The 19,320-nt window shown below is 42.5% G+C and overlaps 1 protein-coding gene across 16 annotated transcripts in view; it reads right to left on the bottom strand.

Annotated features, from left to right (window-relative positions):
* The window catches only part of CACNA1C (calcium channel, voltage-dependent, L type, alpha 1C subunit), a 528,989-nt gene that overhangs the window by 168,158 nt on the left and 341,511 nt on the right, over positions 1 to 19,320 (bottom strand). The gene's annotated exons all lie outside the window — the stretch shown is intronic.

Consider the following 19,320-nt stretch of genomic DNA (forward strand, 5'->3'; position numbering starts at 1 on the left):
ATACCATGTATTAACCAGTACCAGAGCCCTAGAGGGTTCTTGACGAAGGTGTTATTTCTCCTGTTTTCTAAACTCACAATCACTGCAGAGAGTGAGGCAGGAAGACATATACCCGCGCCATGCTGCCAGGGAGCACACTGATGTATGTGATGTCTCTCTTTCCTGCAGCAATAAAAGCCATCTGCGAGAGTTATGAAGGGACTCTGACACCGAGACCCGACGCGGCTGCGTTTCCTAGGAGAAACTCAGCGTTCGTTCGTTTCCCTTTCACAGTGGTGCCGGGTCATTATCACCCTGGCCACACCTGCAGCCTCTAAGGCTACCTGTGACTGCCCACCGGCCAGTCCCTGGGCCTCAGTTTCCTTGACCTGTTTGACACTATTGATTACTCCCTTCTATTCGAAAGGCTCTTCATTCCTGGACTCCATGGCAGTGTACAGCTTGAATCTCCAACTCCATGGACGTTCTCTCTCCTCTTCCTCCCTACCTTCTGCAGCTCTTTGAGGCTGGGGGATGTTACAAAAACAAAAGAGACGCAGTCCCAGCTCAGGAGGACTTTTAGCTAGAAGGAGGGAGACATGGAAACAGCTAATTGCAGAGTCAGGTGACAACGTTCCTGAAGGAGGCAAGATTACCTTCACCTCGGATAAGAAGAGACAGTTTCCAGGGGCCGGCCCTGAGCCGTGCGAAGGAGTGAAGCTTCTTTTTCTCCTTTTCCGCAAGCAGTCTTCTGTCCATTCTGTGCGTCCTCTCTTCTCTCTTTTCCATAATCTCAGTAACTTCACTTACTTCACTCCCTCTTAAAGATTTAATAGTCACCACCATTACAAGAGCCCATATTTGCAATCATATACTCTTTGCCCTCTCTTTTGCATTTGGAATTTTTTTTCCATAAAGCTGGTGTACAATTTTACTGGGTTGTTCTGCCTCTAAGTAATCTAGAGTCTTCTTCCTAAAACTGGTTCCCATAAGACTCAAAACTTGGCAGTCATTTTTGCTTACTTCTTCATCAAACACAGACAATTCTTCATCCATAACATCTGTTGTCTCCGCTCACCCCTCTGCTGCCACTGTCTCCTGCCTGGATTGATAGACTAAGCTTTCTGTACCCAGTTTCCCTCATTCTGCGCTACTGTGCCATTTCTCATGCTGAAATCGCCCTCCTCAGAAATGCACAGTGGTTCTTTCCTAGAAGGTATACTTCAAATCTCCTTTATGATCTGTACACAATAGGTGCTTAAAATTTATTTGCAAGAAGAATGAAGTCAGGTTGTAAGTATCAGAACAGTAGGTTCCAGAAAGACAAAGGTGGCAAATTAGAGGTACTTTGAGAGACTTGTGCTTTTTGGGGAGAGGCAAGGAGTACCACAAGGGAAGGTATTGTGTCCTGGGCAGGCCACAATGGCCGTCTGCTTCTACTACTCTTGAAAGTGTTCTGGAGAAGGTGCTGAAGAACTGAATGAAGCGAATGAACACCAGGGCCGAGAACAATCTATGAATAAGGACATCTTAAGAGATGATGTGAAAAGTCCACCCGAGATGATCTTCAGGGCCTGGGGGCACAAAACTGTGACTTCACCCTCCTCTGTCCTGCTGAAATCACGCCCCCTATCCATGGACTAAAACTAAACACCAGAGAGCAAGACAGCCATATGGTGTAGACTGTGTGGTTTGCTTCCTGGGGTGCGGAGCAGAGTGGAGCTGGTGGAAAGTCGATGTGGCAGTGCAAATGGGGGACAGACAGACATGCATGACAGACAGAATGAGCTTGGTGTATTTGACAATGTACTATTGGCTTTCCTAATGGTGTCATGGCCTTTAAACTAGGAGGAGTTAAGCTATTGGAGGGTATCTGAGTTTGTGAATCAAAAGTCCCTTCCAAGCAGGTGGGGTGATGATCAGGTAAATGTCCTTTTGTTCTAACTCGATAACCAATTCTGCTACTTATCTTCCAAGTCATCTCTGACTGGACTCAAGAAGTGAATGCTCCTATTAGTATATTGTAGTTGTGACTATTATAAACATCACCATCACTACCATCATCACCTTCATTAGATTGCCACTATTGGCATATGTTTACTTCCAACCTCTTGTATATAAATTGTTTTGGATTGTCTGGAAATTAGAGATGTACTGAATCTCATAGATGAAATTGTGTGCTTCCATTTTGGCTAATGTAACAACAGACACTTTTAATGGTCTGATAGCTTAATGTTTTTCAAGGGAAAACAGGCCCAGAACTAGGAAGGTAGTTTGCCACACTGAGGTTCAAGGGTGCCTGATGCATTTTCTTCCTGGAGAAAAATCTTCCTGTTAAGGGAGGAAGAACTTCCTGGATAGCTTTTCTATAGTCTTAAGTGTTTTTTTTTTTTTTAGCATATTAAAATGTCCTTCTTCATTAGCAATTTTCATTTATTTTTAATTTAACCTTTCCATATTAATCAATTTCTGCATTTCCTAAGTGGTCTGATGAACATTAAAGGCGGGTTGTTGTCCTAGGAAAGGGATGATGGATTCTCTGGTGCCTCATAAATTAAAAGCTATAATAGTAATTAAAATACCGACCTTCATGTTGACTTAATGCTTTACTATTAATAACATGGGTTGGAAAGAGAAGCTTAGAGAAAAAAAATTCTTTTGATATTTGGAAGTTGCTATGAGAGTAGCTGATCTCACAAGATAAATGAAAGATCTGAAACAAACAAACTTTATACCTTAAGGAACTAGAAAAAGAATAAATATAGCTCAAAGTTAGTAGAAGGAAGGAAATGATAAGACCAGAGTGGAAATAAATGAAATAGAGGCTAAAGGGACAATAGGAAAAGATTGAAAGTAAGGGCTGGTTGAAATGATAAACAAAAATAACAAACCTTTAGCTGGATGAGAGAGAGAAGCTCAAAACTTAAATAAAATAAGAAATGAAAGAAAAGACATTATAACGATACTTCTGAAATACAAAGGATCATCAGAGACAATTTGCAACAATTTTATGTCCCAAATTTGACAGGACAGAAAAAATGGATACATTCCTAGAAACATACAACCAGCCAAGACTGAATCTTAAAGAAATAGAATATATGAACAGATCAATTACTAGTAAGGAGATTGAATCAATAATCAAAAACCTCTCAACAAATAAAATTATAGGGCCGGTCAGCTTCCTGGTGAATTCTACCAAATGTTTAAAAAAGAGTATCAATTCTTCTCAAACTCTTCCAAAAAATAGAAGAGGGGGAAATACTTCTGAACTCATTTTATGAGGTCTCTATTAAGTTAATATCAAAATCAAACAAGGATGCCACAAGGAAAGAACATTACAGGCCAATATTCCTGATATTGCATCTATGTTCAAGAACATCAAATCATCAACAAAATATAAGCAAACGAAATTCATTCAATCTATTAAATATATTAAAGGGATCATTCACCATCACCAAGTGAGATTTATTCCAAGGGTGCCAGGATGGTTCAACAGCCAAAATTCAAATCATGTGATATATTACATTAATAGAATGAAAGACAAAAATCATATGACCATCTCCATACATGCAAAAAAAAAAAAAGTATCTGACAAAATTCAGCAATAATCCATAACAAACACTCTCAACAAAGTGTGAATAGAGAGAATGTAACAAAACATAACAAAGGTTACATATGACCAGCCTGATGGTGGAAGGCTGAAACCATCTTTAAGACCAGGCAGAAAACAAGGATGCTGACTCTTGCCATTTTCACTCAGTAGTATTGGAAATGCACCTAGAGCATTTAGGTAAGAATAATAAATAAAAGTCATTTCAATCAAATAAAAAGGAAAAGTAAAACTGTCACTATTTGCAGATGATATGATACTAGAAATAAAAATCCTTGAAGACTCCATTAAAACTTAGAATTAATAAACAAATTCAGAAGTAGCAGGATATAAAATCAATATACAAAAATCTAAACACTAATAACAAACTATTAGAAAGATAAATTAAGAAAATAAATCCTATTTACAATTACATCTAAAAGAACAAGATACACAGGAATAAAGTTAACCAAGCAAGTGAAATACCTTTATATTGAAAGCTGTAATGACTGATGAAAGAAATTAAAAAAGACAAATAAATGGAAAAATATCCCATGCTTATGATTTGGAGGAATTAATAATATTACTATGTCTTTACAATTCAAAGTCATCTACAGAGTCAATATAATCCCTATTCTAATTCTACCTTTTCTCAATAATAAAACAAGCAATACTAAAATTTGTATGAACCACAATAGACCCTTAATAGCCAAAGCAATCTTGAGAAAGAACAAAACTGGAGGCATCATGTTCCACGATTTCAAACTGTATTATAAAACTATTTCAAGCAAACAGTATGGCACTGGCATACAGACACACACACACACACACACACACACACACATCAATGAGACAGGATAGAGCTTAGAAATAAACCTATGCCTATATAGTCAATTAAATTTCAACAAAGCAGGCAAGAATATGCAATGGGGGAAAGGACAAAAGCAGAAAGAATGAAAACAAAATACAAAAAACAAAACCACCAGCATATACCATATACACAAATTAAATCAACGTGGGTTAAAGATTTTAATCTAAGACTTGAAACCATAAAATCTGCTCAAGAAAACAAGTGGTGAGCTCTCTCACATTGGTCTTGACAATGATTTTTTTGGGGTTTACATCAAAAGAAGAGGCAATGAAACAAAAATAAACAAGTTAGACTCCATCAAACTAACATGCTTTGGCACAGCAAAGGAAACTTTCAACCATTGAATGGCAACCTACTGAATGAGAGAAAATATTTGAAAATTGCATATCTAATAAGAGTTTAATACTCTAAAGTATATTAAAAAAAACTCATGCAATTCAATAGCAAAACATAAAAAAACCACACAATCTCATTTAAAAATAGGCAGAGAATCTGAACAGATTATTTTTAAAGACGACATGCAGATGGCTAGCAGCTATGTGAAACGGTGTTCATTATCACTAATTATCAGGGGAACGCAAATCAAAGCCACAATGAGCTGTCCCATATCTAACAGAAGATTATTATCAAAAAGACAAGAAGTAAGTGTTGGGTGAAGGCACAGAGGGAGCAGAACCCTTGTGCAGTATTGGTGGGGATGTAAATTGGTACAGTTACTATGGAAAACAGCATAGAGGTTCCTCAAAAAATTAAAAATAGAACTACCATATGATCTAGCAATTCCACTTCTGGATATTTATCCAAAGTAAATGAAAATATTCCCTCAAAAGCTAATACACCCATGTTCATTGCAACATATTCACAATAGCCAAGACATGAAAACAAGTTGAGTGTACAGTGACGAATGAATGGGTATATAAAATGTTTTACACACGCTCACAGTGGAATATTATTCAGTCATAACAGTGCAATAACATGGATGTGCCATAAAGGCATTATGTTAAGTGAAAAAGTCAGACAGAAACACAAATACCATGTGACTTCACTCATATGTAGAATCTAAAAAAATACAAAACCAGAAAAAAGACCCCAGATACAGGGCACAAATTAGTGGCTGCCACAGGCGGGATCACTAGAGAATGAGGGGGACAATAGGCATAAAATTCTACTTATAAAATAAATAAGTTCCGGGGATGTAATATACAGGATGGTGACTATATTTAGTAATACTGTATTGCATAGTTGAAAGTTGTTAAGAGAGTTTTCTTGTGAAAGTTATCATCACAAGAAAAAAATGTAACTGCATAGTGATGGATTTAAACTAATTTATTATGGTGTTCATTTCACAATATATGCAAATATCAAATTATTATGTTGCACACCTGAAACTACAGTAATATTGCCAATTACACCTCAATTTAAAAACTCTATAATAAAATCAAGTTAAAATAATTTAGACCACAACCATTGCATCCAAATAGAAAGAATGTAGATCTTCTCATACATGAGCAGGGATTACCTTTCCATTTCTTTGGGCCTTCTCCTATTTCTTTTATAGTTTTAAAACTACATGTTTTATAGTCTTCCTTGCATAGATCCTTCACCTCTTCTTCAAGTTTATTCCCAGGTATTTAATTTTTTTTGAGCGTGAGTTTGTAAATGGGATGGCTTTCTTATTTTCTTCTTTTCTAGTTCATACCTTATCAAAAAAATCCCCAGAAATTACAAATGCTAGTGGAGTGTGAAGAAAAAGGAACTCTGTTACATTGTTGGTGGGAATGTAGACTGGTCCAGGCCCTATGAAATGAAGTGTGGAGATTTCTCAAAAGACTAAAAATGGATCTATCATGTGATCCAGTAACTCCATTCCTACATAGTTAATTCAGAAGGAAAACTGTCCTCCTATGTTTAAGCAGCATGATTTACAATAGCCAAGTTATGGAAATAAACAAAATGCACTAGGAAAGATGAGTGGATCAAGAAAATGCACAACGGAATACTACTCGGTGATGAAAAATGATAAACAATGCCATCTGTAGCAACGTGGATGAAGCCGGAAGAAGAAATATAGACACCAGATGGTTTCATTTATATGTGGAATTAGAGAAACCAAACAAAGGATCAGATGAAGACAAACTGTTTAAGACTGACCCTTGAAAGCAGACCATAGATTGGAGATGTTGAGAAGGGAGGGGGTGGGGGAGAAGAGAGGGGGAGTAGAAGACAACGGGAAGGAGAGTACCGTGGTATATGGTGGACAACTCTGGGTACTTTGGAAAAAGTACTTGTGGAAAAAGTATGGTGACCATGCCTGAGAGGGAAATCTTGTATTTTGAACAAACAAGCAAAGCTGTTTAAACAAAAATCAAAATAGAAAGAAGTCTGTAATTAGGTGACTACATATCACTGCTGTGATTTACAAAGAAAGAAACCAGAGTTCAAGATTTTCTAACAAATCTATTTATTACATGTCTGTTGCTTTTACCTTATTTGAAAGAATCTCTGATTTCTAAAGCACAAGTTAAGTGTATAACATGATAAAAGAATAAAGACAGGCTCTCCCTGGTGGTGCAGTGGGGTAAAGCACTGCATTATGAAGCTCTCTGAAGCTACTGCAGCGCAAGTTCCATCCCCGGCCAGGGAGATGATCCGCGTGGTGTGGCAGACCTCTTCTGGTCCGCCCGCTACTCCCCTCAGCAGTGTACTTTGTCAGTCTGCCTGTTCTGCTCCCCACTCTCTTTCTGACGAATCCTCTCACCCACCACACATCTCGCCTGCACCCCAGTTCTGTAAGCATAAATAAATAAATCTTTAAAAAAAAGAATAAAGAGGCCCTCCCTGGTGGCGCAGCGGGTTAAAGCCCAGCACTGAGAAGCTAAAGCCGCTTCCGCATGAGTTCGATTCCCGCCCGCCCCGGAGGTGACCACATGGCGTGGCAGACCTCTCCTGGCCCGCCCGCTGCTCCCCTCAGCTGTGTACTCCGACAGTCTGCCTGTTCTGCTCCCCACTCTGTCTCTGGTGAAGCCTCTCGCGGCCCCTGAGCCTCTGGCCTGTACCCCAGTTCTGTATGCACAAATAAATAAATCTTTAAAAAAAAAAGAATAAAGATATGAGATGAGACAGTTCTGATGGATGACCTGTGGATTTTTAATTTTTCTTAAAAAAAATTCCAATATTAGGACAAAATTAAGCATGGCAAAATGATGCTCCAGAGACAAGCTGATCCACATATAATATCATATAACCTATGGTCCAGGGTTAATGTCATTTACCATTGCTTGAGGACTGAGCATCAGCTGGGCACTGTGCTAGTGTTTACTTAGATCATTTCATTTAATTCTCCAAACTTCTTGATAAAGAATTGTGGCTTAGGTAAGATAGATAATTTGCCTTAGACATACCAGGAGTTGGAGTTAGAAGTCAAGCCACTTTACTATAAAATCTTTACTCTTAGTCACCATCCAGGATAAAAGGCAAATTGAGTGCACCAAGCTCTGACTTGTGTGCACTGATGTGACGGGTCATGGTTTCTTTCCCTCTGGCCCAGATGGGGCTCCCAACCCTTCTCCAGTACTTGTGGCTCACAACAAACATCATCTGTTGGAGATTTGCCCCCACCGCCCCTGAGGCAGCCCTCCTGGTGGCTGACTGTAGTGTAGGCATCACCCTGCTCCATGGAATAGGAAGCGGATTTCTTCTGACAGCTGAAGGTAACAGAGGTGCCTGGGCCTGCACTTGGATATATTTTAGTGTTTTAAAAATTGTAAAATATAATAAACATTCAAAACTGTGCAAGGAAGAAATTACAGGATATTACAGTGTAAAACTGATGACAAAACAAACAGCCAAACCACTACCATGCTGATCCAAACATAGAATGTTCCCTGTTCTGTAGAAACCCACCCATGCCTCTTCCTGGCTATATGCCTCCCGCATGGAGGTAACTACTATGTAACACATGTAGCTGTATATTATATCGAAGAATAACAAGTTAAAATGGAATTTACCCCACCAATATAAAGACCACCAGTATATCAATAGGTGTAGAAAAAAAATTATAAAATGCAACATTTATTCCTCAATCTTTTACATTCTTTTCTCTTATTTCCCATTTATTTGATACTCTGTGCTTAATCTTTAATTCTTAGTCATGATCTCTCTATAGTTCAGTAAATCTTTTTCCAGCTTTGCCAAATTTGCATCCATTCACTGTATTTTCAATATTTGCTATTATATTACCCATTTCTAAAATTTACATTTTTTCCTGTATATTCTTGTTCTTTGGAAAATAATCAGTCTTGTCTTTGATCTCTTCGGATACAGTAAATATAGGTTTTTTCAAGTGTATATTGGGAAATTCCAGTCTCTGGACTTCCCGTGGGCCTATTTCTGTTGTCCATGATTTTGGACCATTTTCATTCATGTTATTTTGTCTTTTTATGTGCCTACTTATTTTGTATTGTTGATCAGACCTTATTTTTACAAAATCATTTATCAAAATAATTTGAAAACATAAGGTTATCTTACTCCAGAGAGGACTGAGGATTCATATTTGTTTAAGAAAAGAAAAGACCTAGAATATTTGCCGAGGATTTTCATTTGTCTCCAGCACAACATTTGATCTAAATGACTCATTTGCCATTTTGGAAAGCAAACGTGGCTTGTACTTAAGAAAGGAACTGCTTACTCCCACACCCCAGAGCTAGGTAACTAGGTCTTTGAACACATGAACATTTTCTTAAGGGCTGGGGATCTCTCCTGGTCAAATTCTTTCATGTTAGACATTGGCTGAGCTTCCTGAAGTGAGGTTTCTAGGGACTGGCTATGTGCAGTGACATGCATGAGGGAGTGATGACTTGGTTACAGTCACTGCTGATTCCTTTTCCTTTCAGAAATGTATAAAAGGTACAGTTTTTATGAAAATTTAAAATGTTTCCATAATCTTGGTGTCAAATGAGATATACTCTGTATAGAGTATGAGGTTGAATGAGTTAATAAGATTGCCCGGGTGCGTATAATGCTCTTCCCAACAAATACCATTTTACCTAGGCAACTCAACGTCTTTCTCTTCTTGCCTGTTCTTGAGGTAGAGTTTAACAAAGAACCAAGTTTTTTATTACTGCCAATTTATGGTGACTCTATGCAATAAATTAATCTTGCTATGTAATGCAATTCAAACAAAATATTCTCATGATTACTGGCTGATTTATTTCCCTATTCTGGCTTAAATCACTAATGAATCAATAGACACTTTGGCACTGATCAAATTTTCTATAGCAGGAAAGATCTTCACATATTATGCTAAGATGATTTTTTTAAAAAAGGATTTTAGATTTAGTGAAAAAAAAAAAGGCCACGCTATTTTCTTTTCTTCCACTATCAAGTGTGTCACCTTGGCAAGTAATGTCACCTTTTGGGTCCAGTTTCTGTCATCTTTAAAATGGGAAAATTAAAAGACAAAGCCTGCATTGGATCTCAGATTTGCTGGGTTGTTATTTTCCAAATATCTTAACAAAGAGTCTGTTGTCTTTCCTTCCAATAGTCGCTACTGTGCCTCATCCACAATAAATCTACAAGCAGATATCTGAAGGGAAATGGAATTTAGAGGTTGAGGGGCTTAGACTTTCAACTAATCTGTAACCAAAAAAAAAAAAAAAAGGTAAAATCAAGCTGCACAAGTTTATGGGTGATTAGCAAACAGCTGATCTGCTTGCTGAAGAATTAACATGTTTAGGGAGATGATATAACCCAGGTCTTTACAATATATCACTCATGACTCCAGTATTCAGAGAAACACTAGCTACATAAAGAGATGGGAAAATGTGGCAAATATGAAAACAGATGTAGTCAACAGGAAGCTGAAACATTGCTCAGATATTGGATTTAGTAGACGCTGATTTTAAAACAGCTTTAAGAATGTTTAATCAATTAAAGGAAAATATATTAAAAGAATTAAAGGAGTTAACACAGTAAATGAAAGAACAGAGAGGAACCAAATAAAATTTGCCTCTGTAACAGAAGTAACTGAGATGAAAACCTCATTGAATCGTGTGACTGAAGATAGATATGGAAAAGGAGAAAGTACGTGAACAGGAAGAGTAATGGTAGTTCACCCATAATAGGGTGTGGAGAGAAAAAAAAGACTGAAGAAGATGGAACAAGGTCTCAGGGAATTGATGTGATAATGGGAAATAATCAAATGTATGTTTCATTGGAGTCTGATAAAGACAAGACTGAGGTCTCAGAAAAAATACTTGAAGAAATAATGTCCAAAGCTTTCTCAAGATTGATGAAAGCTTCATATTTATGTATGGATCCAAACACATCAAATATGATGAAAACCACAACGAGGTCCATCAAAGTCAACTATTGAAATGTAAGATGGAGAGAAAAATCTAGAAGCAGTCAAGAAAGAGACAGGTCCTGGGGAGCTATGATAAGGCCATTAGTGCCCCTCAGCAGGGACCAAGAGGAAATGGAGTATCTTTAAGATCTGGAAAGAAAAAAAAGCCAGCCAAATATTTATATCCAGTAAAAATGCTCTTCAAAGAGAGGACAGGATGAAGATATTTTCAGAGTAATGAAAGCTGACACAATTCAGTAGGAGCAGCCCGGTGTTACAGGAATGCTAGTGAATATCCTTCCAATGAGAGGAAATGATATCAGTAAAAAGCTGGACTCCAGAAAGAAATGCAGAATGCCAGAAATGGGAAATAATCGGGTACATTTACAAGACTATGTTTTGCTTAGTCTCATCACTTACTTAAAAGATAAATGACTATGTAATGCAAAGCACATTGATATACATATCATTATATAACATGCTCTCATTACACTGTAGAGTGTAGATTTATGAGAATATACATCTATGACAAATATACATATACACATTTACAAAAGATGCATAAGAATCACACAGGACAGGGTTTTGGGGAAAGGAGATGGTATGATTGTCAGCTTATTACATCTGACTTAAAAGCTGTGCATCTTATTGAATAGAAATTATACTTCCAGAAAGTTGATCCCCTTATAAGGATCAGTCCAACTTGGAAGCTGAGGTTAGGTGGACATGGAGCTGACCCATGGGGATCCCAGGAGATTTGCTGACTTCTCTGTGTGCAGAGTGGGGTTCTAAGTGTTTAAGAAGCCACGGGTACTGATCCTCACTGTGACAGCACTGAAGCAAGTGAACTTCGAAGAGCCATTTTATAGACCCAGACATCAAAGCAAATAGCTCCTACGTGGTGGCTCTGGGAATCTGAAGGCAGCCAGTACGATCCACCGTCTGGGTCCTCAACCCCTGCTTGTCAGGAAGCAGCGAGAGGGAACCAAGCAAGAAATAGCAGATATCTGGGCTCGTGTTCTGCTCATTGATCACTTCATGGGACACTGACCTCACTCTGTCTTCATTTCCTTGCCGCTCACTTATTTTCTCTAGCCTTGATAAAGCATGGGTCACTTGCAATTCCAAGTGGCCTTTATTATTACCTTTATTATAAATTAGGTTATGGTCACCTCTCACCTGGTTGTTGCTTCATTTGGTGGGGATCTCCAGGAAAGGGTCAGGCATGGAGGAAAACCAACCTGTCTTCTTTGTGGCTGTCCCATCGCCTGCCATGGTCCTGGGCACAGTGCTTAATACATGTTGTTGGCAGGCGACATATGCTGTGACCGTCGCTGTATTGGGAACTGAAGGAGGGAAGGGATTTGCCAAAGGTCACCCTGTCAATGCCCTCAGCTAGGAGAAGTGATTGAATAAAAAACCCTCAGGTCATTAGTGACGCAGTGAACAAAGCGCTGCTCTGAGATATTTCCAGGGGAGCACAGTTTGACCCCCTCCTGTCTTAGCGGAGAAAAGAGGGTCAAGAGGTTAAGCAATGAGTTCACATTGCTGGCCAACTTGGGCCTCTGGTTTCCTCACCTGCAGGCCCAGGCCACCTTTCACACAAGCCCCTCAGGGGCAATAGTCCTATTTTACCATCCCTGTGGCCAGATGGGTTCACAGACCGTCAACATACAAATAAGCCAACTCTTGCCCTGTCTACTGTCCTAGATCTCTCAGGGCAGAGGGTGTCTTGCTGGGGCAGCTGAGTTCCCCTGCAAACCACAGAGACCCGAGTCCACAGGGAGCGTCCTGAGCTGGAGAATAGCCCGTCTGCCCATGTTCATCACTCTGGGAGACGCACAGGGCAGATTTGCCTGACTATAAATTAGGGATAATGTCCCCGCCTTCCTGGACCACAGGGCTGATCATCAGCCAATAAAGCTCTCGGAGTCTGAAAGCCTCACGTATAGCTTTTTGTTGTGGTAACCCTAACATTCATCACTGCCCACATTTTGTTTGCAAACCAAAAAGGGACATTTTCATCACTGGAGAAACATCTGTGCATTTTAGCAAATGTGAGAAGCGGTGATATGATGGGCCACGCTCTTTGTCATGACTATTTTTTAAGCTGCTGCATGTAGAGTACCAAGTAATAGAGACTTCCCCAGTTCCGTCACATACTGTTACTGATATTCAATAACCTCTCAGTAAAACCCCATGACCCCAGGGGCTGAAGCTTGCAAAATATACTCACTGTTTATATTACGTTTGCTACACTTGGCTCATCTTTCTTTTCTCATTACCCAATATTGTGGCTCCTCATAGTCCATGCAGATTTGAAAGGGTCTTTGTTGTCAGAGTGCATAGGCATGCGCTAGGTGAGACAACTTCCCTAATCACAGAATACCCCTCACAGTTTCACTTTGTAGAGAGAGAAATTAGGGGGAGCGTGAAACAGGAAACAAAGAGAACGGTCCCAAGCCCTGACCCTCTGGCTGGGGGACCCCTTGGGACATGTCCAGGAGCCACGCCAAGACATTTGGGAGACCTTAGCCCAGCCTTAAGGCTGTAGTACCTTAGCCCAACACAGGGGACATTTACAAGGCTACTCACAAGGACAGTGATGTGGACTGAGGGCACGTCAGCATCAGTTCCTGGCTGCTGCATTTGTGGGGGCGAACATTTGTGAGGGCTGGGGCAGGATATGTGGGACCCTATTGCCCTATTCTAAATTCTAATGCTTTAGATGGGCATGGAACCTCTGGGATCTGACTTCAGAGTCCTGACAGCAAAGCGGGCTGGCGAACCTGTTCAGAATGTTAAGCGGCCCCACTGCTCAGATCGGTTCTCCAGGGGACCCTGCTTGCCTTCATGCCCACACCGTGGCTGCCCGGGGCAGGGAGGTGGGAGGAAGCTCTGACATTCCCTGGGCTGGCTCCTCTCCTGGGCTGGCTGTAAACTAATGTGTGAGCGGGGCCATGAAACCAGAGGGTTCCAATCATGGTGGTATAGGAATGAAGGGTCTTGACAGCCTGCCCTTGAGCTGCCACACAGCTGTCTGGCTGCGGTGCGCCTGTCTGTAGATGGAAACTCGACTGGCTCAGATATCTGAAGTCCCTCCCACACTCAGACGCTGAGATAGGAATAATACTCTGAGACGAATGGGGATGAGGGTTAATACTTCCTATTTCAGGGAAAGAAATAGCCCGGAACAGGGCGCAGAGGTCACTGCAGAAAGGACATCTGAAGAGGGTGCCAGCTGGTTGGAGTGAAGGTAGGGCTGGTGTGACTCTCTGGCCCTCAGGAGTTTTGTGCCCACTGCCCCGCCCCTGAGGGCATTAAGTCCCATTACCAGAAGGAAAGGGCGGTCTGGGCAGGTGATGACACAGGCAGTGGGAAAAGCAGGATGCACAGGGAGGCCCTGTGGACTTGAGTCTCGGCTCTGACTCGGGAGTCCCTTTGAGAACTCAGTGTACAAAGTCTGTAATTTTCAGGGGCCACTTGATTTCCAAGTATTAGTCTAGACAGACTTGCTCTCTCCAAATCTGGAGTGGTGTCCTTAAAGGCGATCGAGGAGATGAGCTGCTCCCTGGGATCAGCTCTGCTGCTTGAGCCCTCCCGTTCTCTAGCACAGCGTGGCCAGCCCCTGGCCACCGGCAGTGTCCCGGGAGCAGTAATGGAGATTGCAAATCCACTGTGGCCACCTAGCAAAGAACAAATTGCAGGCAGGATGGCATGACTGCTTTTGAAATCATCAAAGTGTGCAAACACTCAGGAAAGTTGTTTTTAGCAGCTCTAATATGCCCCCAATGGGTCTGATTAACCAGTAGTGTTTGCTAATCAGTGTGGCCAATTTCACAGTTGCTAATCCCCAGGAGGGAAGAACCCATTGTGGGGGGAAAAGCTGCATCTCGGGAAGAGTGCAGTTCACCTGGGTACTTGGATACTAAGGTGAGTTTTTAACTTTTGCAGCAGGAAGTTTTATTTTTTATTATTTTAAAAAAGATTTATTTATGCCTACAGAACTGGGGTACAGGCCAGAGGTGCAGGGGCGGTGAGAGGATTCACCAGAGACAGAGTGGGGAGCAGAACATGCAGACCGACAAAGTACCCTGCTGAGGGGAGCAGCAGGCGGGTCAGGAGAGGTCTGCGTGCCATGTGGGTTGGCTCCCTGGCCGGGGATGGAACTCGTGCTGCAGTGGCTTCACATAGCTTCGTAGTGTTGTGCTTTAACCCACTATGCCACCAGGGAGGACTTAAGTCTAAGGTCCACTCTCTTAGTAACAGTGGAAAGAGCTGCAGTGTGCGATCGGGGGTTAGTGCTCAGGAGAGAGTGGCAGCCCCAGATTGGGCCTCTGGGAGGGAGGGGTGCAGTGGGGGTGATGGTGGCCTGGGCCACTTAGCTCTGGTCCTGACCCCAGCTCTGCCACCTGCGAGCTGTCAGTGTGGGCAATGAATCTCCCTTGAACGCAAGACCCACCCTCCCTCTAGTACCTGCAGGAGACCGTAGGACAGTGCAGCCTTGATGTGTTTCTACTGGAGAGGGGACCAGCCACGGCTGGTTAGAAGTTAGCCTGACCCTTGGCCTCCGAGACGGGCCGCCGTCAGCTCCTCAGTGACTTTCCTGCCAGTTCTCACTGCTTCCTCCTGTGTCACAGGTTGGTCTGTGCACACACCTGTGTGCTGGTCTGGGCTGCTCCCCAGTGGGGACAAAACAAATGAGGTTTTCACCCTTGAAGTTCTTCCCTCTCTGTCCCACTTCTGCTAGGTGAACCTCAGGGTTCATCTCAAATACTGTCTCCTTGATTCACATTTTTCCTGGACCCCACAGTTCCGGGAAACTTGTCCTTTGAATTCACTTCACTGCATATACTGTGGGAGTCAAATAATCGGAACACGCTTCTCTGGGAGTTACTGGCCTTCGGTTACTATTTACTCCTTGGATATTCCTTACCTTTGAAATGACAGAGACAAAGTATATTAAATTATAAAGATGACAATGACGTCACATTGCTTTGTCTTCATAGTGATCTTAACATGCACTGGTGTCAATTTTACAGGCCCAGTGTGATACAAAGCAATATCGCTTAGCTCAACACTTGTTTCACTTATTTAGTTGTTCTATAGCACACGACATAGGTGCCATTATTATTCCTACTGTCCAGATGAGGACACTAAGGTGAAGAGGGGTTCGGTAGCTTTCCTGAGGACGCAGCAGGTCAGCGGCAGAGGTTCGACAGCGGCTCACCACCACAGCCTCTTAAGCCCCCAGCTGCCTTCTCCATTAAAAGCTCCACAGCAGGAACTTGTCAGCGGCTAGGTGCTGGTTTGTCTCTAGACCACAGTGTCTATCTAACCAGAGGCAACAAGGAAGAAAGAGCCTGAACCCTTATTACTCTTGGGCCTCATTGTTCCCTCTCACTTCTCAATTAGGAAGCAGCCCCCCTAATTTCTAGTCTGGATACTTCCAGAAATCACACTTTCTACTGAGAAAGACCTAATCTTGTAAAAATTCATATCAGAGGAAAAACATGTTCTATGAAAAGTCTGTAACGTACTCAAGTGCCTTGACAAGCAGGGTAGGAACCTGTTTAATCATTGTTCTCGGGCCCTCGCTTCAGGCTCGGGCCCAGAAAGTCTAGTTAAACGCTCCTGGTGACCCAAGGGTGTCCCAAAGGCTGACGCTGCTCTTGCATGGAGTTCACCCCTCCATCCCCTCACAACCAGATCAAGGGTGGCCACTTCAAGTTATTAGGAAAACCTCGTAAGTCCACAATCACATTCTCACACCATTATTTGGTCCATTCCTGAAAGTTCTACAGGAGGGCATCTGGGGTTACACGGAAAGGAGGAAGTGACCCCTCACTTACCACTCCACAAATAAAAGCGCCCCTTTCACACACACACTGCAAATATTTAACCACAACCCTCCGCTTTATTGTTCACAGTCACCGTAGAGTGTTTATTGTTCCATATGGCTTCTCCTCGGGTACAATATGCAGGCGCTGCAGCAGGGCTGGTGGGGGGTGGAGCCTCCCAAGCGTGGGGAACTGATTTCCTTTAGTGTGGAAGGCTCTCCGTGAAACAAAGGGGACTGATCTCCCACCTGCACGGAATTTCATGGGCAGAGTCACCTGCTTTTACGTCCATAGTGAAATCAACTCCTAACACCAGGGCCTTGGTGTTTACGCTCCAGGCTGTTCTCATTCTCCTTCCCTTTCGTTTCCTGGAATGGGGCTCCTTGCTTACCTTTCACGCTCATCCCAAATGCCACCTCCTCCAGGGAGCCTTTCCTGACTTTATTCCCACTCCTAAAAACATCCTTGTCACAGAACTCATTGGATTTAACTTTGTGTTCTGTGTGTGTGTGTGTGTTTTTTGGGTGTTCTTCAGTTTTTGTGCTATACCGTTGTTTCTATGAACATTTTTTCCTCCATGCGTCAGACTCTCCGCAAACACACTGAGCGGCTGACTCACTGCTGTATCTGCTACAATGGAGGAAATCATACAGTATGTTTTGTTGAACAAATTAATAAATGACTCATGGACTTGTACTCCCACAATCATCTCTCCTCCTTCATATCTGCCATCCTAAGATTTCAATGGCTATACATATGGACTAAAAAAAAATAACTTACTGGCTTAGAATTACATACCCTACACACCCATCCAATCTATTTGTTATAGGAAATAACACCTTAAATATCTTCATATCGCCACTGAGTATGTCTATATGTCACACAGATGTCATGAAGATCAAATGAGATAGAAATAAAAACACTTTGAAAATGCTAACGAAAGCCGAGTCCTGTCGGCTGTAGCATTATTTTAGGGAGCTGGCCAAGTTTTAGTAGCTCCTCTTTCTAGCCCCTGTTGTAAGGGAGTGGTTCGTTTCCAAAGGTTGCTCTACACAGATGCCGAGGACGGGGGAGTGGGCAAAACAACGTTGTTGTCTTCATGGATATTACAGTCTCACGAGCTGGGGCAAGTCAACACGTAAGACAGTGTTAAAGCCATATGGGAACCTGCCGCAGGAAAGGGGCTCAGGCAGTGTGAGGGTGATGCAGGGTGATGAGGGTGATGCAGGGTGATGCCTCTCCAGGAGATGCCATTTCTGCAGAGCCTGAAGGTGGCAAGCAGGCCAGTTCCAGCGGTAGCTGAGTGGCATTCCAGATGGAAAGAGCAGGGGAAAGGCTCTGTAGTGGCAGTCGGGTCGGAACATTGGTGACATAGTGAGGAGGCAGAAAAAGGACGTGTGGAAGCAATGAGGTGTGAGGTGAAGGGGGGAGATCATGTCCAGCCTCATGCGGTGAGTTGGGGAGTCTTGAAAAGTGCACAATTGACCGTGTCTGAGAAAGTTAGGCCTAAAGAGGCACTCAGGCTATGGATGTTAACCATAGGTTGCTTGCTGTATGGATGTGTGTGCTTCTGACTCACTCTGATCATCAGGAGGGCCAACCTTTCACTGGTCAAGGGTCATCACCCACTTGCTAGCTTGAGAAACCACAAATAAACTGACATAGTAGAAGGACACAATTGTGTCTAGAACATTAATTCTGTCCATGACAGCCCCACCTCAAACACCTTATTCACCCAGTAAATTGCCCTACTTTGTGTAGAGAACATTCTAGGTGCTGTGTAGTGGTCCTGGGGAAGGGAAGGCCCAGTTCTGGACTCCAAAGAGCTGATATAGAAGTGAAGAGATGGATACAGGTGTAGAGTTCGAAGACATTACACACCATTGACTTCTGCACAAGAGGTCACAGAGTCTGGCAGGGGAGAGTGGGCTTGAAGGTCAGGAGTCCCACTCCAGTCCTGCTCTGCTGCGAGTTAATCAAGTTGCTTCGGGGAGGCCTTGTCACTATTCTGCGCATGCATAAAAAGGACTTAATAGGTAAATATAAGGACCCTCACATGTCTGTGGTTTTATGACTCGAAGAGTATCAGCAAGCAGCAGAAATGTCACCAAGAGATAGAGCGAGTGAAAGCCGGGTGTGCAGAGAGCCCTTCTCTTCCTGCCTGGCTCCCAACTCCAACCCCCCTCATCTCAGCCCAGTGGTTCATAAGGATCCCCTATGCCTTGACTCACAATCCATTTCTGATGGCGCAGACGTGAGAAGAAACATCTCAGCACACAGGTTCAGAATGATGCTGCGCTAGCACAAGTCAAACAAGGAGGCGTAGAAAGAAGAGTTCTCTGAAAACTGTCCTAGCAACCTGGGCTGGGCTTTGCTGGGACTGGTGTGGGATGCCCAGCTGCTCGTTTCGTGCCCAGGGAGCCTCCAGGGACAGGCCTGGAGGTGCAGGGAGCGGGCAGCTGTTAATCCTGCTGGACACAGCTCCCCAACACCTTCCCTCTTGCTGATGCTGGGACCTCCATCCTCTGGACAGACCCCGTCCCCAGCGACCAGGCGGTGTGTCTATAAGGAAGGCGCCCAGCAGAGATGCCCTACTTGACATGAAAGGAGGAGAAGGTTGGGGAAAAGGAGCAAACAGAACTTTCAGGATATCCCTTGATGCCTTCTGATTGTTCTTTGGAAAAATACAGAAAGAAGA

This window comes from Condylura cristata, unplaced genomic scaffold (genome assembly GCF_000260355.1).
Source record: "Condylura cristata isolate star-nosed mole 26May11 unplaced genomic scaffold, ConCri1.0 scaffold00034, whole genome shotgun sequence".
Lineage (NCBI taxonomy): Eukaryota > Metazoa > Chordata > Mammalia > Eulipotyphla > Talpidae > Condylura > Condylura cristata.